General features: G+C 44.9%; 7 non-coding genes and 2 pseudogenes across 7 annotated transcripts; all 9 read right to left on the bottom strand.

The window, feature by feature from the left end:
- Positions 1 to 1704: 1704 nt before the first annotated feature.
- LOC130300724 (U2 spliceosomal RNA) lies at positions 1705 to 1895 on the bottom strand. The gene has a single exon (XR_008851552.1). It is a non-coding gene; the product is annotated as a U2 spliceosomal RNA (small nuclear RNA).
- A 2090-nt stretch (positions 1896 to 3985) lies between these two features.
- LOC130300754 (U2 spliceosomal RNA) lies at positions 3986 to 4176 on the bottom strand. The gene has a single exon (XR_008851580.1). It is a non-coding gene; the product is annotated as a U2 spliceosomal RNA (small nuclear RNA).
- A 2090-nt stretch (positions 4177 to 6266) lies between these two features.
- Positions 6267 to 6457, bottom strand: LOC130300752 (U2 spliceosomal RNA). Its single transcript, XR_008851578.1, has one exon. It is a non-coding gene; the product is annotated as a U2 spliceosomal RNA (small nuclear RNA).
- Positions 6458 to 8544: 2087 nt separating this feature from the next.
- Positions 8545 to 8748, bottom strand: LOC130300765 (U2 spliceosomal RNA; annotated as a pseudogene).
- A 5027-nt stretch (positions 8749 to 13775) lies between these two features.
- On the bottom strand, positions 13776 to 13908 carry LOC130300716 (U2 spliceosomal RNA; annotated as a pseudogene).
- Positions 13909 to 16001: 2093 nt separating this feature from the next.
- Positions 16002 to 16192, bottom strand: LOC130300723 (U2 spliceosomal RNA). The gene has a single exon (XR_008851551.1). It is a non-coding gene; the product is annotated as a U2 spliceosomal RNA (small nuclear RNA).
- Positions 16193 to 18269: 2077 nt separating this feature from the next.
- Positions 18270 to 18460, bottom strand: LOC130300722 (U2 spliceosomal RNA). The gene has a single exon (XR_008851550.1). It is a non-coding gene; the product is annotated as a U2 spliceosomal RNA (small nuclear RNA).
- A 2082-nt stretch (positions 18461 to 20542) lies between these two features.
- LOC130300756 (U2 spliceosomal RNA) lies at positions 20543 to 20733 on the bottom strand. Its single transcript, XR_008851582.1, has one exon. It is a non-coding gene; the product is annotated as a U2 spliceosomal RNA (small nuclear RNA).
- A 2084-nt stretch (positions 20734 to 22817) lies between these two features.
- LOC130300721 (U2 spliceosomal RNA) lies at positions 22818 to 23008 on the bottom strand. The gene has a single exon (XR_008851548.1). It is a non-coding gene; the product is annotated as a U2 spliceosomal RNA (small nuclear RNA).
- Positions 23009 to 24431: the final 1423 nt, after the last annotated feature.

Genomic DNA, 24431 nt, shown 5'->3' with positions numbered 1-24431 from the left:
ACCCACGGGAAGCTGTAAGCATAGAGGACATGCCTGCACCCCATTGGACTTACCTGTGTGGGTTAAACCCGGGTTATTTGACAACCTATGGCGGTGATGGTTCTGCTCAGGCAGAGCAGTGCTGATGCTCCTCATAAAGCTGTCGCTGCTGTGAAGGTTCTAGGTGACATCACAAATCCCTATGGTTACATACACAACAAAGCTGGGTTGTTGTTGTTTACACTCTGCAAGGCCTGTGGAAGTGAGTGACATCATAGCACTGTAGTTCTGAGGGTTCTAGATGGATGCAACAATCTCCTGTTGCTTCTATGAAGGCCATAATAGACGACATCACCAAACAGCTCCATAGTCACATACACAGCAAAGGAGAGATGTTGTTTACACCTAGTGATGTCAGTGGTATTGAGTGACATCACAGCACAGTGCTAAGGCTCCTGGGCCTGGACACAGCAGCGGCTGCAATATCTCAACGGAGAATACGTTTATATATATGTGTGTGTGTGCGCGTATATATATATATATATATATATATATATATATATATATTTCTCCGCCGAAATCACTTTTAAACCCATTTCCACCTTTTTTTCCCTTCTCTTCCTCTTACTTTTTTTTCACGTTTTTTTACGTTTTTCTCCTTTTCGCCTCTTTTCTGGGCGTATTATTCTTCTTTTTCTTCTTTTTTTTCGTCTAATGCATACCCCATCAGTGCAGCAATGCTTATTCAATACCGCCAGCAGATGGAGACACTGGGGGATAATTTTCTAAGGATTTATACTGATTTTTCCTGTCTGAATTTGTCGCACAGAAAGTTGCAGGCCAAATATGTGTGACATTTCTGCGACTTTAGCTTCTAGAGCATTTTTACAACATTATACATAGGTGCTGAATACATAAAAAGCGACTGTTCAGCGACAGACAAGTCGCATCGGCTGAAAGTAGGCCAGAATGTCAGTCCATGTTGGAGCAGGTTTAGATACAGTCTAAAGTATAGATCTCAAAGTCTGTGCACAGAATTTAGCAAGGGCCTCGCACCTTCTGATGCATCAGGTAGGTGCACAATAGCATAGCCTAACCCTCTGTACTTTGGTCTATATTGATGCGGGACATAGACAGCCAGCTGATGACCAATCCATTAGTGCAATGGATGGCTGGAAGCATTTGTCTTTGCCTTTGCAATACCACAGAAGCAATGCATGGTCAATGTACAGCAATGACACACCTGTGTGAACAGCCAGGAGACCCCCCCCCCCCCCATGTTATGTTACATAGTTACATAGTTAGTACGGTCGAAAAAAGACATATGTCCATCAAGTTCAACCAGGGAATTAAGGGGTAGGGGTGTGGCGCGATATTGGGGAAGGGATGAGATTTTATATTTCTTCATAAGCATTAATCTTATTTTGTCAATTAGGAACATTCAGCACCCACCCGCTATCAAGGCAGCTGCCTATCATGTCATGCCCTACCTGCACAGGTGTGCTGGCTACTCAAATGATCCAATTAAGGAGGCCATTTAGTCAGCAGCAGCAGAAGTCCTGTGCCTGGACGCTCAAACAGCGGCCAGACACAAGCAGAAGCAGCAGAAGCACCACCTTTTGTTTTTTGGCTGCAGCAGCAGCAAGGCCCACAGGGCTGGCTAGCTGGCTAGCCAGCAAGCAGGTAGCAATGAAAGTAGGAATCTTTCTTTTTAACCCTGTAAGGGGGTGGTGCACTGTACCCGAAGATACTGCCATATCGGGTCAATGCATAGGGCGACGGAAGCAAGCTTCGAAATCGGCCCCCGTTCTCAAAAATCCATTTAATATATGGTCCCCAGATAGGGGACGTATCAGATATTAAACTGATAAGAACAGATACTACACTTGATCTTAGCCAAAAGGCCGAGAAGCGATAACCGTGAAAGGGGCGGGCCCAACAAGGTGCCCTTCATGGGCACTATCACTGCTTGCTGTCAGGGAGGCTGCCAGACAATTTTCCATGCACACTCTGGGCTGGGGGGCAGTCAACCACCAGTACACACAGCAGAACCTAAACCCATACCATTATTGCTAAGCAGCAAGACAGGGGCCCATTGCACTCCCACGGGGCCTTTTTAAATGCAATCCATAACCCGGATTTGCCAGGAACCCTTCTTACTCCTCCTACTTGCATGTGACACTGGGCTTAGGATCTGCATAGGAAACACACACACAAGCACACACCTACCTTTGTTGCCTGCAGATGCCTCCTTGGCTGTCCCCAAACGGTATCAAACCAACACCCACGGGAAGCTGTAAGCATAGAGGACATGCCTGCACCCCATTGGACTTACCTGTGTGGGTTAAACCCGGGTTATTTGACAACCTATGGCGGTGATGGTTCTGCTCAGGCAGAGCAGTGCTGATGCTCCTCATAAAGCTGTCGCTGCTGTGAAGGTTCTAGGTGACATCACAAATCCCTATGGTTACATACACAACAAAGCTGGGTTGTTGTTGTTTACACTCTGCAAGGCCTGTGGAAGTGAGTGACATCATAGCACTGTAGTTCTGAGGGTTCTAGATGGATGCAACAATCTCCTGTTGCTTCTATGAAGGCCATAATAGACGACATCACCAAACAGCTCCATAGTCACATACACAGCAAAGGAGAGATGTTGTTTACACCTAGTGATGTCAGTGGTATTGAGTGACATCACAGCACAGTGCTAAGGCTCCTGGGCCTGGACACAGCAGCGGCTGCAATATCTCAACGGAGAATACGTTTATATATATATATGTGTGTGTGTGCGCGTATATATATATATATATATATATATATATATATATATATATATTTCTCCGCCGAAATCACTTTTAAACCCATTTCCACCTTTTTTTCCCTTCTCTTCCTCTTACTTTTTTTTCACGTTTTTTTACGTTTTTCTCCTTTTCGCCTCTTTTCTGGGCGTATTATTCTTCTTTTTCTTCTTTTTTTTCGTCTAATGCATACCCCATCAGTGCAGCAATGCTTATTCAATACCGCCAGCAGATGGAGACACTGGGGGATAATTTTCTAAGGATTTATACTGATTTTTCCTGTCTGAATTTGTCGCACAGAAAGTTGCAGGCCAAATATGTGTGACATTTCTGCGACTTTAGCTTCTAGAGCATTTTTACAACATTATACATAGGTGCTGAATACATAAAAAGCGACTGTTCAGCGACAGACAAGTCGCATCGGCTGAAAGTAGGCCAGAATGTCAGTCCATGTTGGAGCAGGTTTAGATACAGTCTAAAGTATAGATCTCAAAGTCTGTGCACAGAATTTAGCAAGGGCCTCGCACCTTCTGATGCATCAGGTAGGTGCACAATAGCATAGCCTAACCCTCTGTACATTGGTCTATATTGATGCGGGACATAGACAGCCAGCTGATGACCAATCCATTAGTGCAATGGATGGCTGGAAGCATTTGTCTTTGCCTTTGCAATACCACAGAAGCAATGCATGGTCAATGTACAGCAATGACACACCTGTGTGAACAGCCAGGAGACCCCCCCCCCCATGTTATGTTACATAGTTACATAGTTAGTACGGTCGAAAAAAGACATATGTCCATCAAGTTCAACCAGGGAATTAAGGGGTAGGGGTGTGGCGCGATATTGGGGAAGGGATGAGATTTTATATTTCTTCATAAGCATTAATCTTATTTTGTCAATTAGGAACATTCAGCACCCACCCGCTATCAAGGCAGCTGCCTATCATGTCATGCCCTACCTGCACAGGTGTGCTGGCTACTCAAATGATCCAATTAAGGAGGCCATTTAGTCAGCAGCAGCAGAAGTCCTGTGCCTGGACGCTCCAACAGCGGCCAGACACAAGCAGAAGCAGAAGCAGCAGAAGCAGCAGCAGCACCACCTTTTGTTTTTTGGCTGCAGCAGCAGCAAGGCCCACAGGGCTGGCTAGCTGGCTAGCCAGCAAGCAGGTAGCAATGAAAGTAGGAATCTTTCTTTTTAACCCTGTAAGGGGGTGGTGCACTGTACCCGAAGATACTGCCATATCAGGTCAATGCATAGGGCGACGGAAGCAAGCTTCGAAATCGGCCCCCGTTCTCAAAAATCCATTTAATATATGGTCCCCAGTTAGGGGACGTATCAGATATTAAACTGATAAGAACAGATACTACACTTGATCTTAGCCAAAAGGCCGAGAAGCGATAACCGTGAAAGGGGCGGGCCCAACAAGGTGCCCTTCATGGGCACTATCACTGCTTGCTGTCAGGGAGGCTGCCAGACAATTTTCCATGCACACTCTGGGCTGGGGGGCAGTCAACCACCAGTACACACAGCAGAACCTAAACCCATACCATTATTGCTAAGCAGCAAGACAGGGGCCCATTGCACTCCCACGGGGCCTTTTTAAATGCAATCCATAACCCGGATTTGCCAGGAACCCTTCTTACTCCTCCTACTTGCATGTGACACTGGGCTTAGGATCTGCATAGGAAACACACACACAAGCACACACCTACCTTTGTTGCCTGCAGATGCCTCCTTGGCTGTCCCCAAACGGTATCAAACCAACACCCACGGGAAGCTGTAAGCATAGAGGACATGCCTGCACCCCATTGGACTTACCTGTGTGGGTTAAACCCGGGTTATTTGACAACCTATGGCGGTGATGGTTCTGCTCAGGCAGAGCAGTGCTGATGCTCCTCATAAAGCTGTCGCTGCTGTGAAGGTTCTAGGTGACATCACAAATCCCTATGGTTACATACACAACAAAGCTGGGTTGTTGTTGTTTACACTCTGCAAGGCCTGTGGAAGTGAGTGACATCATAGCACTGTAGTTCTGAGGGTTCTAGATGGATGCAACAATCTCCTGTTGCTTCTATGAAGGCCATAATAGACGACATCACCAAACAGCTCCATAGTCACATACACAGCAAAGGAGAGATGTTGTTTACACCTAGTGATGTCAGTGGTATTGAGTGACATCACAGCACAGTGCTAAGGCTCCTGGGCCTGGACACAGCAGCGGCTGCAATATCTCAACGGAGAATACGTTTATATATATATGTGTGTGTGTGCGCGTATATATATATATATATATATATATATATATATATATATATTTCTCCGCCGAAATCACTTTTAAACCCATTTCCACCTTTTTTTCCCTTCTCTTCCTCTTACTTTTTTTTCACGTTTTTTTACGTTTTTCTCCTTTTCGCCTCTTTTCTGGGCGTATTATTCTTCTTTTTCTTCTTTTTTTTCGTCTAATGCATACCCCATCAGTGCAGCAATGCTTATTCAATACCGCCAGCAGATGGAGACACTGGGGGATAATTTTCTAAGGATTTATACTGATTTTTCCTGTCTGAATTTGTCGCACAGAAAGTTGCAGGCCAAATATGTGTGACATTTCTGCGACTTTAGCTTCTAGAGCATTTTTACAACATTATACATAGGTGCTGAATACATAAAAAGCGACTGTTCAGCGACAGACAAGTCGCATCGGCTGAAAGTAGGCCAGAATGTCAGTCCATGTTGGAGCAGGTTTAGATACAGTCTAAAGTATAGATCTCAAAGTCTGTGCACAGAATTTAGCAAGGGCCTCGCACCTTCTGATGCATCAGGTAGGTGCACAATAGCATAGCCTAACCCTCTGTACTTTGGTCTATATTGATGCGGGACATAGACAGCCAGCTGATGACCAATCCATTAGTGCAATGGATGGCTGGAAGCATTTGTCTTTGCCTTTGCAATACCACAGAAGCAATGCATGGTCAATGTACAGCAATGACACACCTGTGTGAACAGCCAGGAGACCCCCCCCCCCCCCCATGTTATGTTACATAGTTACATAGTTAGTACGGTCGAAAAAAGACATATGTCCATCAAGTTCAACCAGGGAATTAAGGGGTAGGGGTGTGGCGCGATATTGGGGAAGGGATGAGATTTTATATTTCTTCATAAGCATTAATCTTATTTTGTCAATTAGGAACATTCAGCACCCACCCGCTATCAAGGCAGCTGCCTATCATGTCATGCCCTACCTGCACAGGTGTGCTGGCTACTCAAATGATCCAATTAAGGAGGCCATTTAGTCAGCAGCAGCAGAAGTCCTGTGCCTGGACGCTCCAACAGCGGCCAGACACAAGCAGAAGCAGAAGCAGCAGAAGCAGCAGCAGCACCACCTTTTGTTTTTTGGCTGCAGCAGCAGCAAGGCCCACAGGGCTGGCTAGCTGGCTAGCCAGCAAGCAGGTAGCAATGAAAGTAGGAATCTTTCTTTTTAACCCTGTAAGGGGGTGGTGCACTGTACCCGAAGATACTGCCATATCAGGTCAATGCATAGGGCGACGGAAGCAAGCTTCGAAATCGGCCCCCGTTCTCAAAAATCCATTTAATATATGGTCCCCAGTTAGGGGACGTATCAGATATTAAACTGATAAGAACAGATACTACACTTGATCTTAGCCAAAAGGCCGAGAAGCGATAACCGTGAAAGGGGCGGGCCCAACAAGGTGCCCTTCATGGGCACTATCACTGCTTGCTGTCAGGGAGGCTGCCAGACAATTTTCCATGCACACTCTGGGCTGGGGGGCAGTCAACCACCAGTACACACAGCAGAACCTAAACCCATACCATTATTGCTAAGCAGCAAGACAGGGGCCCATTGCACTCCCACGGGGCCTTTTTAAATGCAATCCATAACCCGGATTTGCCAGGAACCCTTCTTACTCCTCCTACTTGCATGTGACACTGGGCTTAGGATCTGCATAGGAAACACACACACAAGCACACACCTACCTTTGTTGCCTGCAGATGCCTCCTTGGCTGTCCCCAAACGGTATCAAACCAACACCCACGGGAAGCTGTAAGCATAGAGGACATGCCTGCACCCCATTGGACTTACCTGTGTGGGTTAAACCCGGGTTATTTGACAACCTATGGCGGTGATGGTTCTGCTCAGGCAGAGCAGTGCTGATGCTCCTCATAAAGCTGTCGCTGCTGTGAAGGTTCTAGGTGACATCACAAATCCCTATGGTTACATACACAACAAAGCTGGGTTGTTGTTGTTTACACTCTGCAAGGCCTGTGGAAGTGAGTGACATCATAGCACTGTAGTTCTGAGGGTTCTAGATGGATGCAACAATCTCCTGTTGCTTCTATGAAGGCCATAATAGACGACATCACCAAACAGCTCCATAGTCACATACACAGCAAAGGAGAGATGTTGTTTACACCTAGTGATGTCAGTGGTATTGAGTGACATCACAGCACAGTGCTAAGGCTCCTGGGCCTGGACACAGCAGCGGCTGCAATATCTCAACGGAGAATACGTTTATATATATATGTGTGTGTGTGCGCGTATATATATATATATATATATATATATATATATATATATTTCTCCGCCGAAATCACTTTTAAACCCATTTCCACCTTTTTTTCCCTTCTCTTCCTCTTACTTTTTTTTCACGTTTTTTTACGTTTTTCTCCTTTTCGCCTCTTTTCTGGGTGTATTATTCTTCTTTTTCTTCTTTTTTTTCGTCTAATGCATACCCCATCAGTGCAGCAATGCTTATTCAATACCGCCAGCAGATGGAGACACTGGGGGATAATTTTCTAAGGATTTATACTGATTTTTCCTGTCTGAATTTGTCGCACAGAAAGTTGCAGGCCAAATATGTGTGACATTTCTGCGACTTTAGCTTCTAGAGCATTTTTACAACATTATACATAGGTGCTGAATACATAAAAAGCGACTGTTCAGCGACAGACAAGTCGCATCGGCTGAAAGTAGGCCAGAATGTCAGTCCATGTTGGAGCAGGTTTAGATACAGTCTAAAGTATAGATCTCAAAGTCTGTGCACAGAATTTAGCAAGGGCCTCGCACCTTCTGATGCATCAGGTAGGTGCACAATAGCATAGCCTAACCCTCTGTACTTTGGTCTATATTGATGCGGGACATAGACAGCCAGCTGATGACCAATCCATTAGTGCAATGGATGGCTGGAAGCATTTGTCTTTGCCTTTGCAATACCACAGAAGCAATGCATGGTCAATGTACAGCAATGACACACCTGTGTGAACAGCCAGGAGACCCCCCCCCCCCCCATGTTATGTTACATAGTTACATAGTTAGTACGGTCGAAAAAAGACATATGTCCATCAAGTTCAACCAGGGAATTAAGGGGTAGGGGTGTGGCGCGATATTGGGGAAGGGATGAGATTTTATATTTCTTCATAAGCATTAATCTTATTTTGTCAATTAGGAACATTCAGCACCCACCCGCTATCAAGGCAGCTGCCTATCATGTCATGCCCTACCTGCACAGGTGTGCTGGCTACTCAAATGATCCAATTAAGGAGGCCATTTAGTCAGCAGCAGCAGAAGTCCTGTGCCTGGACGCTCCAACAGCGGCCAGACACAAGCAGAAGCAGAAGCAGCAGAAGCAGCAGCAGCACCACCTTTTGTTTTTTGGCTGCAGCAGCAGCAAGGCCCACAGGGCTGGCTAGCTGGCTAGCCAGCAAGCAGGTAGCAATGAAAGTAGGAATCTTTCTTTTTAACCCTGTAAGGGGGTGGTGCACTGTACCCGAAGATACTGCCATATCAGGTCAATGCATAGGGCGACGGAAGCAAGCTTCGAAATCGGCCCCCGTTCTCAAAAATCCATTTAATATATGGTCCCCAGTTAGGGGACGTATCAGATATTAAACTGATAAGAACAGATTTTTTTTTTAACTTGACTACCCTTACGGGGGCAACTTTATTAAAAATTAAATAATGTTAACAAAGTTGTGCAAATATGTCAATAAATACAGTTACATATAAATAACATATTTACAACATATTAAAACATAAAATGGGCACTTGGTGGCTTTACAAGATAGAATTCCATTCTTTTAAAAACCATTTTCTAGATAAAAGCGGAAATCTCTTCTTGTCTAAAAGATAGTACTGGTACATTTCATAAAAACAGATAGATAAAATGTCCTTCACAGATAAAACCTCATGCTTGAACAATAAAATATTCCTGGCCTTCCACAGAGCTGCCTTCACACAGTTTATGATCTTCCATGCAATAGTCTCTTGAGTCCGTGTTGGGCATTCCAGGCAACCATAAAAAACCACTGCAATATTTAAGTCTTTTAGTCCAGTTATCCTTTTTACCAGAGGGAGTATCTTTGTCCATATTTTCTGCGAGTAAAAACAAGTCCATATTAGATGGTGCACGGTCTCCTCTTGTCGGCATCCCTCCCTCGGGCAGGTTGCAGAGTTGGATAATCCTCTTCGGTGCTGGAATGCCCGGCATGGAAGACACTCGTGTGCGCAGCTCCAGGCCAGGTCCTTCTGTGAATTAAAAAGATAATTAATACTCAACATCTTCCAAATCTGTATACACTTCTGTTCGTTAAAATTTTTGATGGGAGTCACGGTACTGGTTTCTTTTATTTCCTTTAGTAGTTTTTTGCTATTGCACAGATCCTGAACACTTTTACCTTTAAAATTATATAAGTTTAAAATTTTTCCTAAAATCATGTATTGAGGGGGTAAATTCAAAGAATAAGGGCAACTTAAAACTGTAGAAAACCAGCCGTTCCTCCGCATAAAATAACCAGTATTAAAACGAACAAAATAAGACCAGTAGCTATCTTTAAAAACAGTAGTAAAACACATGCTAAAAAACTTTATTAAAAGGAAAGCTTTAAAATCTGGAAAATCCTTACCGCCCCTGGAGTTCGGTTTTATCACAATTTGTCTCTTTAATTTTTCGCTCTTAGAACTCCAAAAGAAAGTAAAACAAGCTTTTGTTATTTTCTTTAGAACCATTTCGGGGGGTGGGAAAACCAGACTTAAATACAATAAAATAGGTAAAAGCACCATTTTTGTAATTAAAACCTTCCCTTCCATTGTAAGTTCTCGCATGTTCCACATACATATTTTCTTATTTATTTTTTGAGCCACCAAGTCCCAGCTATTAAAACCATTATTAGACTCGTCAAAGGAGACACCTAAAATCTGCACCGACTCAGACACAGGGACGGGCACATCATACAAAGGCATTCCGCCTATGTTTAAAATGTTACTTTTGTTAAAATTGACTTTAAAACCGGAGGCACAATTAAAATATTGAATCTGTTTTAGCGTCTTCTGAAGCGATGGGGTGTCCCTGCAAAACACCGCAACATCGTCCATGTACCCCACTACCGTCGCCTCTAGTCCCCCTCCTCCTGGCAGGGGGACTCCATGGATCTGCTTATCCTTTCGTATTGTACATAAAAGAGGCTCTATTGTGCAAATGAAGAGTAGTGGGGACAAGGGACACCCCTGCTTCACTCCGGAATTTAAAATCACGCCCTGTGTCTTAAAACCATTTACTAAAATTTTACTAGTACAGTTATCATAAAAAGCTCTAAGAGACAATAAAAAGCCATCAGGTATACCCATTTTCTCTAAAACCTTAAAAAGATAAAAATGTGACACCCTGTCGAAAGCTTTTTCAAAATCTATGGATAAAACCGCCAGCTTTCCTTTTCTTAATTTGGTGTCGCTAATTACATCCTTTAAAAGGTTTAGGTTCTCCCATAAACTCCTCCCAGGCACCCCACAGACTTGGTTTGTATGAATTATTTTATGGATTACGTTCTTTAAGCGGTTAGCACACAGTTTCGCCATTATTTTATAGTCGCAGTTCAGAAGGGTGATTGGTCTCCAGTTTTTGAGTTCCGACCGGTCTCCCTTTTTGAATAGCAGGGAGACATCACCCTTCTTCCATGAGCCTGGGAGGATTTTAGACTTAAAGACTTCCGTAAAAAGGGAGAACAAATCTTCTTTTAAAATACCATAAAAAGTAACATAAAATTCAATGGGTATACCATCCGGCCCAGGCACTTTACCTGTTTTAAAACTCTTGACGGTCTCTAAAATCTCCTGCTCTGAAATATTCTGCAATAAAAAAGACTGTGAGACAGGATCTAAAAAATTGGTGATCTCCTTTAACGAGTCATTCATAAAACATTCATCAATGTGTTTTACATTAAAAAGATCCGCATAAAACTCTTGCACCTTTTTTAAAATACCCTGTACATCATTCACTCCTTCAATGTTTTCTATTAACCTTCTATTTTCATGTATTTTCTTAAAAAAATACCTGGAGCAGGTCTCGTTTTCCTCAAGATGCTGTATTCGAGACCTAAAGATAATTTCTTTTCCTTTCTGCTCCAGGCACTTAGTTATTTCTTTTTTAAGATCATGTACCTCCTTCTCCACCTCCATCCCATGTGCTCTGAATTTGTACAGGGTTTGCAGACGAGTATTTAGGATATTATAAAATTCACGTTTTTCTTTAGCTTTCCTAACCCCAACACGGATAAAAAATTCTTTTATTTTTAGTTTCATTTTTTCCCACCAGATACTGGTGGGAGTGTTGGGGTCTTTTACTCGTCTGCATTCCTTGTAAAAGGTGATAAAATCTGATAAAACCTGCGGATCTTCTAAAAGGGACACGTTTAACTTCCAGGCATTCCTACCAGTTCTCTTCTTAAAATCACTTTTAACTTTAAAATACAATAATTTATGGTCAGAAAAAACATTGGTAAAAAGATCACAGTTAAAAGGCAGTACTTGATAAGAACAAAAAATAAAATCTATCCTGGAGCTACAGCTTGCATTGCTCCAGGTAACACCGTCTTCCTCTGGTACGTTAAAATTACATTTTTTAAAAACATCAGTGAGATTAAAATCTAAAATCAAGTTTTTTAACATAAAAGACGTCTTATCATAGTTCCTACTCACTGCGTTCGAAAAACGGCGTTCTCCCCTTAAAATACAATTAAAATCACCTGATAAAACAAGAGGACTAGAACTGTTAATAAAAAGGGGTAAAATCTTCAACATTTTTATTCTTTCATTCTTATCAGGAGAACCATAAAAATTTAAAAACTGCCATTTAATACCATTAATAAAAGCGTTGACCAATAAAATTCTGCCTGGTAAAATTTCGTTAAAACTCTCAATTAAAACGTTCCCTTTAAAAAGTATGGCGACCCCTGCTGATCTGGACTCATTTGATCCAGACCAGACTGATGGACCGTGCACCCAATCATCTTCATATTCTTTATAATTTAATCTGTGCGGGATGCCACATTCCTGCAGGAAAAGGACGGAAGCAGCAAAAACCGACAAGTAATTAAATAGGGCAACCCTTCTTACTCTGGCGCTCACACTTCTCACGTTCAAGGACAGACCGGACAACTCAGCCATGGGAATGTACAAGAAAACGTCTTACACCTCTGATTCCCCCTCCGAAGCCTCATACCCCCCAAAATCTGACTCAACTGTACGCATAGAGGAAGCAGGAGAGGAGGCACCATCACTCAGCCGACCCCCCTCCTCCATCATGATTGAGGCATAGTTGTTCTCGGGCATCCTGGCAATCAGGGCTCCAGACTCATTGGGTTCTTCCACCTCTTGCCCCTCCATAGGGGTCGGGTGTTCACTTAGTTCCGTCTCTGGTACCTCAGAGACGGTCACCCCTGAAACCTCCTCCTGGCAGGGAGGAGGGGGGGGTATCCCCTATGGGGACCTGTGGAGGAACGTCACTTGGGTTCCCTGCATCCGCAGGTACTTCCATCGGCTCCCCCTGGACCGCCTCCGAATAGAGTCTTCTGGAGCCCCTCCGCCTTTTAACCTTCACCTCTCCACCCGGATCATCGCTCTCAGGGGGACCCTGAGCCAGAGGTTGCTGAGGAGCGGATTCGGCCGCCGTTCGCTCCTCTCTTAACCCAGCATGCTCCTGGGGGCCAGTTTTTCCACCACTTGCACGTTTTTTGGCCATCCTCTGCTCTTTAGGGTCCCCTCCTTTTGCCTGAGGGGGGTCTTTCTCCTTCTCCATCTCACTGCTTACCTCTTGTGGGGGGGTAATCACTGGCTCTGCTTGCCTCGGCTGGTGTCCCGGTTGATGTCCTTGCTGCCTCCAGGGTTGCCACTGCTGCTCCGTCCTATGTCTGTGGGGACAAGAGGAGAAAAGGTGACCGAATTGTTGACAGAAATTGCACCTCCCTCCTCTTGTGCATTTTTCTGTCTCGTGCTGTGTGCTACCACATTTTTTGCATGTGCTTTCACAGTTTTCTTTTGTGTGTCCATATCTGTGACACTTCCTGCAGTAGCTTGGCATCCCCGCATAAAAGAGGTCGCCACACATATTATTTATTTTAAAACGAGCTGGTGGTAGTTGTATTCCCCCTGGCAATCTGTCATCTTTTTTGCATGTAACCTGAAATCTCCACTTAGATGTCCAGATGCCACAGCTGTTCATGATTTTTCCTCTGCACTCAACCTTACTAAAATAGACTTGTAAAAACAACTCAACATCGTGTAGGTTGGCGAAAGGGGAATACATCTTTACTACCACCAGCTTAATATCGTCTAGAACGTGCTCAATAATCCGGACACCCTGAAGCTTTTTGTCTTTACTCGCAGCAGCTCTGGTAACAAAATCTCTGTGGATGCCATTTTGTGTGAACGTCACATCAAAAATTTTACGCTTCGGGTAGTCCTGGATTGCCAATATCTCGCCCTTCTGTATTCCGAAAACTCCTCCGAGCACGTCCTCTACTACGAATTTCAAATCGTCCGCCCTTTTGGTATCATCCGTGAGAATGACTCTCACGGTGTTTTTGATCCTTGCGTATGCCGGCACAGAACCTGGATCCGGATCATCATCCATGGTTCTAACCTCTCTCCACCCGAAGGTCTTGAGAGGCGATCGCTACTCGTTACCCTGGGACTAGGCCCTCTCCCCAATAGCAACAAGTGGGTGAAGCCCAGGCAATAAACCTGGGCGATCCCACAAGGCCGAGGAGAGGGGTACCCGAGTACCTTCTGACCAGATCTCCTGTATTACTACACTTGATCTTAGCCAAAAGGCCGAGAAGCGATAACCGTGAAAGGGGCGGGCCCAACAAGGTGCCCTTCATGGGCACTATCACTGCTTGCTGTCAGGGAGGCTGCCAGACAATTTTCCATGCACACTCTGGGCTGGGGGGCAGTCAACCACCAGTACACACAGCAGAACCTAAACCCATACCATTATTGCTAAGCAGCAAGACAGGGGCCCATTGCACTCCCACGGGGCCTTTTTAAATGCAATCCATAACCCGGATTTGCCAGGAACCCTTCTTACTCCTCCTACTTGCATGTGACACTGGGCTTAGGATCTGCATAGGAAACACACACACAAGCACACACCTACCTTTGTTGCCTGCAGATGCCTCCTTGGCTGTCCCCAAACGGTATCAAACCAACACCCACGGGAAGCTGTAAGCATAGAGGACATGCCTGCACCCCATTGGACTTACCTGTGTGGGTTAAACCCGGGTTATTTGACAACCTATGGCGGTGATGGTTCTGCTCAGGCAGAGCAGTGCTGATGCTCCTCATAAAGCTGTCGCTGCTGTGAAGGTTCTAGGTGACATCACAAATCCCTATGGTTACATACACAACAAAGCTGGGTTGTTGTTGTTTACACTCTGCAAGGCCTGTGGAAGTGAGTGACATCATAGCACTGTAGTTCTGAGGGTTCTAGATGGATGCAACAATCTCCTGTTGCTTCTATGAAGGCCATAATAGACGACATCACCAAACAGCTCCATAGTCACATACACAGCAAAGGAGAGATGTTGTTTACACCTAGTGATGTCAGTGGTATTGAGTGACATCACAGCACAGTGCTAAGGCTCCTGGGCCTGGACACAGCAGCGGCTGCAATATCTCAACGGAGAATACGTTTATATATATATGTGTGTGTGTGCGCGTATATATATATATATATATATATATATATATATATATATATATTTCTCCGCCGAAATCACTTTTAAACCCATTTCCACCTTTTTTTCCCTTCTCTTCCTCTTACTTTTTTTTCACGTTTTTTTACGTTTTTCTCCTTTTCGCCTCTTTTCTGGGCGTATTATTCTTCTTTTTCTTCTTTTTTTTCGTCTAATGCATACCCCATCAGTGCAGCAATGCTTATTCAATACCGCCAGCAGATGGAGACACTGGGGGATAATTTTCTAAGGATTTATACTGATTTTTCCTGTCTGAATTTGTCGCACAGAAAGTTGCAGGCCAAATATGTGTGACATTTCTGCGACTTTAGCTTCTAGAGCATTTTTACAACATTATACATAGGTGCTGAATACATAAAAAGCGACTGTTCAGCGACAGACAAGTCGCATCGGCTGAAAGTAGGCCAGAATGTCAGTCCATGTTGGAGCAGGTTTAGATACAGTCTAAAGTATAGATCTCAAAGTCTGTGCACAGAATTTAGCAAGGGCCTCGCACCTTCTGATGCATCAGGTAGGTGCACAATAGCATAGCCTAACCCTCTGTACTTTGGTCTATATTGATGCGGGACATAGACAGCCAGCTGATGACCAATCCATTAGTGCAATGGATGGCTGGAAGCATTTGTCTTTGCCTTTGCAATACCACAGAAGCAATGCATGGTCAATGTACAGCAATGACACACCTGTGTGAACAGCCAGGAGACCCCCCCCCCCCCCCCATGTTATGTTACATAGTTACATAGTTAGTACGGTCGAAAAAAGACATATGTCCATCAAGTTCAACCAGGGAATTAAGGGGTAGGGGTGTGGCGCGATATTGGGGAAGGGATGAGATTTTATATTTCTTCATAAGCATTAATCTTATTTTGTCAATTAGGAACATTCAGCACCCACCCGCTATCAAGGCAGCTGCCTATCATGTCATGCCCTACCTGCACAGGTGTGCTGGCTACTCAAATGATCCAATTAAGGAGGCCATTTAGTCAGCAGCAGCAGAAGTCCTGTGCCTGGACGCTCCAACAGCGGCCAGACACAAGCAGAAGCAGAAGCAGCAGAAGCAGCAGCAGCACCACCTTTTGTTTTTTGGCTGCAGCAGCAGCAAGGCCCACAGGGCTGGCTAGCTGGCTAGCCAGCAAGCAGGTAGCAATGAAAGTAGGAATCTTTCTTTTTAACCCTGTAAGGGGGTGGTGCACTGTACCCGAAGATACTGCCATATCGGGTCAATGCATAGGGCGACGGAAGCAAGCTTCGAAATCGGCCCCCGTTCTCAAAAATCCATTTAATATATGGTCCCCAGATAGGGGACGTATCAGATATTAAACTGATAAGAACAGATACTACACTTGATCTTAGCCAAAAGGCCGAGAAGCGATAACCGTGAAAGGGGCGGGCCCAACAAGGTGCCCTTCATGGGCACTATCACTGCTTGCTGTCAGGGAGGCTGCCAGACAATTTTCCATGCACACTCTGGGCTGGGGGGCAGTCAACCACCAGTACACACAGCAGAACCTAAACCCATACCATTATTGCTAAGCAGCAAGACAGGGGCCCATTGCACTCCCACGGGGCCTTTTTAAATGCAATCCATAACCCGGATTTGCCAGGAACCCTTCTTACTCCTCCTACTTGCATGTGACACTGGGCTTAGGATCTGCATAGGAAACACACACACAAGCACACACCTACCTTTGTTGCCTGCAGATGCCTCCTTGGCTGTCCCCAAACGGTATCAAACCAACACCCACGGGAAGCTGTAAGCATAGAGGACATGCCTGCACCCCATTGGACTTACCTGTGTGGGTTAAACCCGGGTTATTTGACAACCTATGGCGGTGATGGTTCTGCTCAGGCAGAGCAGTGCTGATGCTCCTCATAAAGCTGTCGCTGCTGTGAAGGTTCTAGGTGACATCACAAATCCCTATGGTTACATACACAACAAAGCTGGGTTGTTGTTGTTTACACTCTGCAAGGCCTGTGGAAGTGAGTGACATCATAGCACTGTAGTTCTGAGGGTTCTAGATGGATGCAACAATCTCCTGTTGCTTCTATGAAGGCCATAATAGACGACATCACCAAACAGCTCCATAGTCACATACACAGCAAAGGAGAGATGTTGTTTACACCTAGTGATGTCAGTGGTATTGAGTGACATCACAGCACAGTGCTAAGGCTCCTGGGCCTGGACACAGCAGCGGCTGCAATATCTCAACGGAGAATACGTTTATATATATGTGTGTGTGTGCGCGTATATATATATATATATATATATATATATATATATATATATATATTTCTCCGCCGAAATCACTTTTAAACCCATTTCCACCTTTTTTTCCCTTCTCTTCCTCTTACTTTTTTTTCACGTTTTTTTACGTTTTTCTCCTTTTCGCCTCTTTTCTGGGCGTATTATTCTTCTTTTTCTTCTTTTTTTTCGTCTAATGCATACCCCATCAGTGCAGCAATGCTTATTCAATACCGCCAGCAGATGGAGACACTGGGGGATAATTTTCTAAGGATTTATACTGATTTTTCCTGTCTGAATTTGTCGCACAGAAAGTTGCAGGCCAAATATGTGTGACATTTCTGCGACTTTAGCTTCTAGAGCATTTTTACAACATTATACATAGGTGCTGAATACATAAAAAGCGACTGTTCAGCGACAGACAAGTCGCATCGGCTGAAAGTAGGCCAGAATGTCAGTCCATGTTGGAGCAGGTTTAGATACAGTCTAAAGTATAGATCTCAAAGTCTGTGCACAGAATTTAGCAAGGGCCTCGCACCTTCTGATGCATCAGGTAGGTGCACAATAGCATAGCCTAACCCTCTGTACTTTGGTCTATATTGATGCGGGACATAGACAGCCAGCTGATGACCAATCCATTAGTGCAATGGATGGCTGGAAGCATTTGTCTTTGCCTTTGCAATACCACAGAAGCAATGCATGGTCAATGTACAGCAATGACACACCTGTGTGAACAGCCAGGAGACCCCCCCCCCCCCCCATGTTATGTTACATAGTTACATAGTTAGTACGGTCGAAAAAAGACATATGTCCATCAAGTTCAACCAGGGAATTAAGGGGTAGGGGTGTGGCGCGATATTGGGGAAGGGATGAGATTTTATATTTCTTCATAAGCATTAATCTTATTTTGTCAATTAGGAACATTCAGCACCCACCCGCTATCAAGGCAGCTGCCTATCATGTCATGCCCTACCTGCACAGGTGTGCTGGCTACTCAAATGATCCAATTAAGGAGGCCATTTAGTCAGCAGCAGCAGAAGTCCTGTGCCTGGACGCTCCAACAGCGGCCAGACACAAGCAGAAGCAGCAGAAGCACCACCTTTTGTTTTTTGGCTGCAGCAGCAGCAAGGCCCACAGGGCTGGCTAGCTGGCTAGCCAGCAAGCAGGTAGCAATGAAAGTAGGAATCTTTCTTTTTAACCCTGTAAGGGGGTGGTGCACTGTACCCGAAGATACTGCCATATCGGGTCAATGCATAGGGCGACGGAAGCAAGCTTCGAAATCGGCCCCCGTTCTCAAAAATCCATTTAATATATGGTCCCCAGATAGGGGACGTATCAGATATTAAACTGATAAGAACAGATACTACACTTGATCTTAGCCAAAAGGCCGAGAAGCGATAACCGTGAAAGGGGCGGGCCCAACAAGGTGCCCTTCATGGGCACTATCACTGCTTGCTGTCAGGGAGGCTGCCAGACAATTTTCCATGCACACTCTGGGCTGGGGGGCAGTCAACCACCAGTACACACAGCAGAACCTAAACCCATACCATTATTGCTAAGCAGCAAGACAGGGGCCCATTGCACTCCCACGGGGCCTTTTTAAATGCAATCCATAACCCGGATTTGCCAGGAACCCTTCTTACTCCTCCTACTTGCATGTGACACTGGGCTTAGGATCTGCATAGGAAACACACACACAAGCACACACCTACCTTTGTTGCCTGCAGATGCCTCCTTGGCTGTCCCCAAACGGTATCAAACCAACACCCACGGGAAGCTGTAAGCATAGAGGACATGCCTGCACCCCATTGGACTTACCTGTGTGGGTTAAACCCGGGTTATTTGACAACCTATGGCGGTGATGGTTCTGCTCAGGCAGAGCAGTGCTGATGCTCCTCATAAAGCTGTCGCTGCTGTGAAGGTTCTAGGTGACATCACAAATCCCTATGGTTACATACACAACAAAGCTGGGTTGTTGTTGTTTACACTCTGCAAGGCCTGTGGAAGTGAGTGACATCATAGCACTGTAGTTCTGAGGGTTCTAGATGGATGCAACAATCTCCTGTTGCTTCTATGAAGGCCATAATAGACGACATCACCAAACAGCTCCATAGTCACATACACAGCAAAGGAGAGATGTTGTTTACACCTAGTGATGTCAGTGGTATTGAGTGACATCACAGCACAGTGCTAAGGCTCCTGGGCCTGGACACAGCAGCGGCTGCAATATCTCAACGGAGAATACGTTTATATATATATGTGTGTGTGTGCGCGTATATATATATATATATATATATATATATATATATATATATATATATATATTTCTCCGCCGAAATCACTTTTAAACCCATTTCCACCTTTTTTTCCCTTCTCTTCCTCTTACTTTTTTTTCACGTTTTTTTACGTTTTTCTCCTTTTCGCCTCTTTTCTGGGCGTATTATTCTTCTTTTTCTTCTTTTTTTTCGTCTAATGCATACCCCATCAGTGCAGCAATGCTTATTCAATACCGCCAGCAGATGGAGACACTGGGGGATAATTTTCTAAGGATTTATACTGATTTTTCCTGTCTGAATTTGTCGCACAGAAAGTTGCAGGCCAAATATGTGTGACATTTCTGCGACTTTAGCTTCTAGAGCATTTTTACAACATTATACATAGGTGCTGAATACATAAAAAGCGACTGTTCAGCGACAGACAAGTCGCATCGGCTGAAAGTAGGCCAGAATGTCAGTCCATGTTGGAGCAGGTTTAGATACAGTCTAAAGTATAGATCTCAAAGTCTGTGCACAGAATTTAGCAAGGGCCTCGCACCTTCTGATGCATCAGGTAGGTGCACAATAGCATAGCCTAACCCTCTGTACATTGGTCTATATTGATGCGGGACATAGACAGCCAGCTGATGACCAATCCATTAGTGCAATGGATGGCTGGAAGCATTTGTCTTTGCCTTTGCAATACCACAGAAGCAATGCATGGTCAATGTACAGCAATGACACACCTGTGTGAACAGCCAGGAGACCCCCCCCCCCCATGTTATGTTACATAGTTACATAGTTAGTACGGTCGAAAAAAGACATATGTCCATCAAGTTCAACCAGGGAATTAAGGGGTAGGGGTGTGGCGCGATATTGGGGAAGGGATGAGATTTTATATTTCTTCATAAGCATTAATCTTATTTTGTCAATTAGGAACATTCAGCACCCACCCGCTATCAAGGCAGCTGCCTATCATGTCATGCCCTACCTGCACAGGTGTGCTGGCTACTCAAATGATCCAATTAAGGAGGCCATTTAGTCAGCAGCAGCAGAAGTCCTGTGCCTGGACGCTCCAACAGCGGCCAGACACAAGCAGAAGCAGCAGAAGCACCACCTTTTGTTTTTTGGCTGCAGCAGCAGCAAGGCCCACAGGGCTGGCTAGCTGGCTAGCCAGCAAGCAGGTAGCAATGAAAGTAGGAATCTTTCTTTTTAACCCTGTAAGGGGGTGGTGCACTGTACCCGAAGATACTGCCATATCGGGTCAATGCATAGGGCGACGGAAGCAAGCTTCGAAATCGGCCCCCGTTCTCAAAAATCCATTTAATATATGATCCCCAGATAGGGGACGTATCAGATATTAAACTGATAAGAACAGATACTACACTTGATCTTAGCCAAAAGGCCGAGAAGCGATAACCGTGAAAGGGGCGGGCCCAACAAGGTGCCCTTCATGGGCACTATCACTGCTTGCTGTCAGGGAGGCTGCCAGACAATTTTCCATGCACACTCTGGGCTGGGGGGCAGTCAACCACCAGTACACACAGCAGAACCTAAACCCATACCATTATTGCTAAGCAGCAAGACAGGGGCCCATTGCACTCCCACGGGGCCTTTTTAAATGCAATCCATAACCCGGATTTGCCAGGAACCCTTCTTACTCCTCCTACTTGCATGTGACACTGGGCTTAGGATCTGCATAGGAAACACACACACAAGCACACACCTACCTTTGTTGCCTGCAGATGCCTCCTTGGCTGTCCCCAAACGGTATCAAACCAACACCCACGGGAAGCTGTAAGCATAGAGGACATGCCTGCACCCCATTGGACTTACCTGTGTGGGTTAAACCCGGGTTATTTGACAACCTATGGCGGTGATGGTTCTGCTCAGGCAGAGCAGTGCTGATGCTCCTCATAAAGCTGTCGCTGCTGTGAAGGTTCTAGGTGACATCACAAATCCCTATGGTTACATACACAACAAAGCTGGGTTGTTGTTGTTTACACTCTGCAAGGCCTGTGGAAGTGAGTGACATCACAGCACTGTAGTTCTGAGGGTTCTAGATGGATGCAACAATCTCCTGTTGCTTCTATGAAGGCCATAATAGACGACATCACCAAACAGCTCCATAGTCACATACACAGCAAAGGAGAGATGTTGTTTACACCTAGTGATGTCAGTGGTATTGAGTGACATCACAGCACAGTGCTAAGGCTCCTGGGCCTGGACACAGCAGCGGCTGCAATATCTCAACGGAGAATACGTTTATATATATATGTGTGTGTGTGCGCGTATATATATATATATATATATATATATATATATATATATATATTTCTCCGCCGAAATCACTTTTAAACCCATTTCCACCTTTTTTTCCCTTCTCTTCCTCTTACTTTTTTTTCACGTTTTTTTACGTTTTTCTCCTTTTCGCCTCTTTTCTGGGCGTATTATTCTTCTTTTTCTTCTTTTTTTTCGTCTAATGCATACCCCATCAGTGCAGCAATGCTTATTCAATACCGCCAGCAGATGGAGACACTGGGGGATAATTTTCTAAGGATTTATACTGATTTTTCCTGTCTGAATTTGTCGCACAGAAAGTTGCAGGCCAAATATGTGTGACATTTCTGCGACTTTAGCTTCTAGAGCATTTTTACAACATTATACATAGGTGCTGAATACATAAAAAGCGACTGTTCAGCGACAGACAAGTCGCATCGGCTGAAAGTAGGCCAGAATGTCAGTCCATGTTGGAGCAGGTTTAGATACAGTCTAAAGTATAGATCTCAAAGTCTGTGCACAGAATTTAGCAAGGGCCTCGCACCTTCTGATGCATCAGGTAGGTGCACAATAGCATAGCCTAACCCTCTGTACTTTGGTCTATATTGATGCGGGACATAGACAGCCAGCTGATGACCAATCCATTAGTGCAATGGATGGCTGGAAGCATTTGTCTTTGCCTTTGCAATACCACAGAAGCAATGCATGGTCAATGTACAGCAATGACACACCTGTGTGAACAGCCAGGAGACCCCCCCCCCCCCCCCATGTTATGTTACATAGTTACATAGTTAGTACGGTCGAAAAAAGACATATGTCCATCAAGTTCAACCAGGGAATTAAGGGGTAGGGGTGTGGCGCGATATTGGGGAAGGGATGAGATTTTATATTTCTTCATAAGCATTAATCTTATTTTGTCAATTAGGAACATTCAGCACCCACCCGCTATCAAGGCAGCTGCCTATCATGTCATGCCCTACCTGCACAGGTGTGCTGGCTACTCAAATGATCCAATTAAGGAGGCCATTTAGTCAGCAGCAGCAGAAGTCCTGTGCCTGGACGCTCCAACAGCGGCCAGACACAAGCAGAAGCAGAAGCAGCAGAAGCACCACCTTTTGTTTTTTGGCTGCAGCAGCAGCAAGGCCCACAGGGCTGGCTAGCTGGCTAGCCAGCAAGCAGGTAGCAATGAAAGTAGGAATCTTTCTTTTTAACCCTGTAAGGGGGTGGTGCACTGTACCCGAAGATACTGCCATATCGGGTCAATGCATAGGGCGACGGAAGCAAGCTTCGAAATCGGCCCCCGTTCTCAAAAATCCATTTAATATATGGTCCCCAGATAGGGGACGTATCAGATATTAAACTGATAAGAACAGATACTACACTTGATCTTAGCCAAAAGGCCGAGAAGCGATAACCGTGAAAGGGGCGGGCCCAACAAGGTGCCCTTCATGGGCACTATCACTGCTTGCTGTCAGGGAGGCTGCCAGACAATTTTCCATGCACACTCTGGGCTGGGGGGCAGTCAACCACCAGTACACACAGCAGAACCTAAACCCATACCATTATTGCTAAGCAGCAAGACAGGGGCCCATTGCACTCCCACGGGGCCTTTTTAAATGCAATCCATAACCCGGATTTGCCAGGAACCCTTCTTACTCCTCCTACTTGCATGTGACACTGGGCTTAGGATCTGCATAGGAAACACACACACAAGCACACACCTACCTTTGTTGCCTGCAGATGCCTCCTTGGCTGTCCCCAAACGGTATCAAACCAACACCCACGGGAAGCTGTAAGCATAGAGGACATGCCTGCACCCCATTGGACTTACCTGTGTGGGTTAAACCCGGGTTATTTGACAACCTATGGCGGTGATGGTTCTGCTCAGGCAGAGCAGTGCTGATGCTCCTCATAAAGCTGTCGCTGCTGTGAAGGTTCTAGGTGACATCACAAATCCCTATGGTTACATACACAACAAAGCTGGGTTGTTGTTGTTTACACTCTGCAAGGCCTGTGGAAGTGAGTGACATCATAGCACTGTAGTTCTGAGGGTTCTAGATGGATGCAACAATCTCCTGTTGCTTCTATGAAGGCCATAATAGACGACATCACCAAACAGCTCCATAGTCACATACACAGCAAAGGAGAGATGTTGTTTACACCTAGTGATGTCAGTGGTATTGAGTGACATCACAGCACAGTGCTAAGGCTCCTGGGCCTGGACACAGCAGCGGCTGCAATATCTCAACGGAGAATACGTTTATATATATGTGTGTGTGTGCGCGTATATATATATATATATATATATATATATATATATATTTCTCCGCCGAAATCACTTTTAAACCCATTTCCACCTTTTTTTCCCTTCTCTTCCTCTTACTTTTTTTTCACGTTTTTTTACGTTTTTCTCCTTTTCGCCTCTTTTCTGGGCGTATTATTCTTCTTTTTCTTCTTTTTTTTCGTCTAATGCATACCCCATCAGTGCAGCAATGCTTATTCAATACCGCCAGCAGATGGAGACACTGGGGGATAATTTTCTAAGGATTTATACTGATTTTTCCTGTCTGAATTTGTCGCACAGAAAGTTGCAGGCCAAATATGTGTGACATTTCTGCGACTTTAGCTTCTAGAGCATTTTTACAACATTATACATAGGTGCTGAATACATAAAAAGCGACTGTTCAGCGACAGACAAGTCGCATCGGCTGAAAGTAGGCCAGAATGTCAGTCCATGTTGGAGCAGGTTTAGATACAGTCTAAAGTATAGATCTCAAAGTCTGTGCACAGAATTTAGCAAGGGCCTCGCACCTTCTGATGCATCAGGTAGGTGCA

The sequence above is a fragment of the Hyla sarda genome, unplaced genomic scaffold (assembly GCF_029499605.1).
Source record: "Hyla sarda isolate aHylSar1 unplaced genomic scaffold, aHylSar1.hap1 scaffold_1098, whole genome shotgun sequence".
NCBI classification, from domain to species: Eukaryota; Metazoa; Chordata; class Amphibia; order Anura; family Hylidae; genus Hyla; species Hyla sarda.
This window is presented reverse-complemented; position numbering and strand designations above follow the sequence as displayed.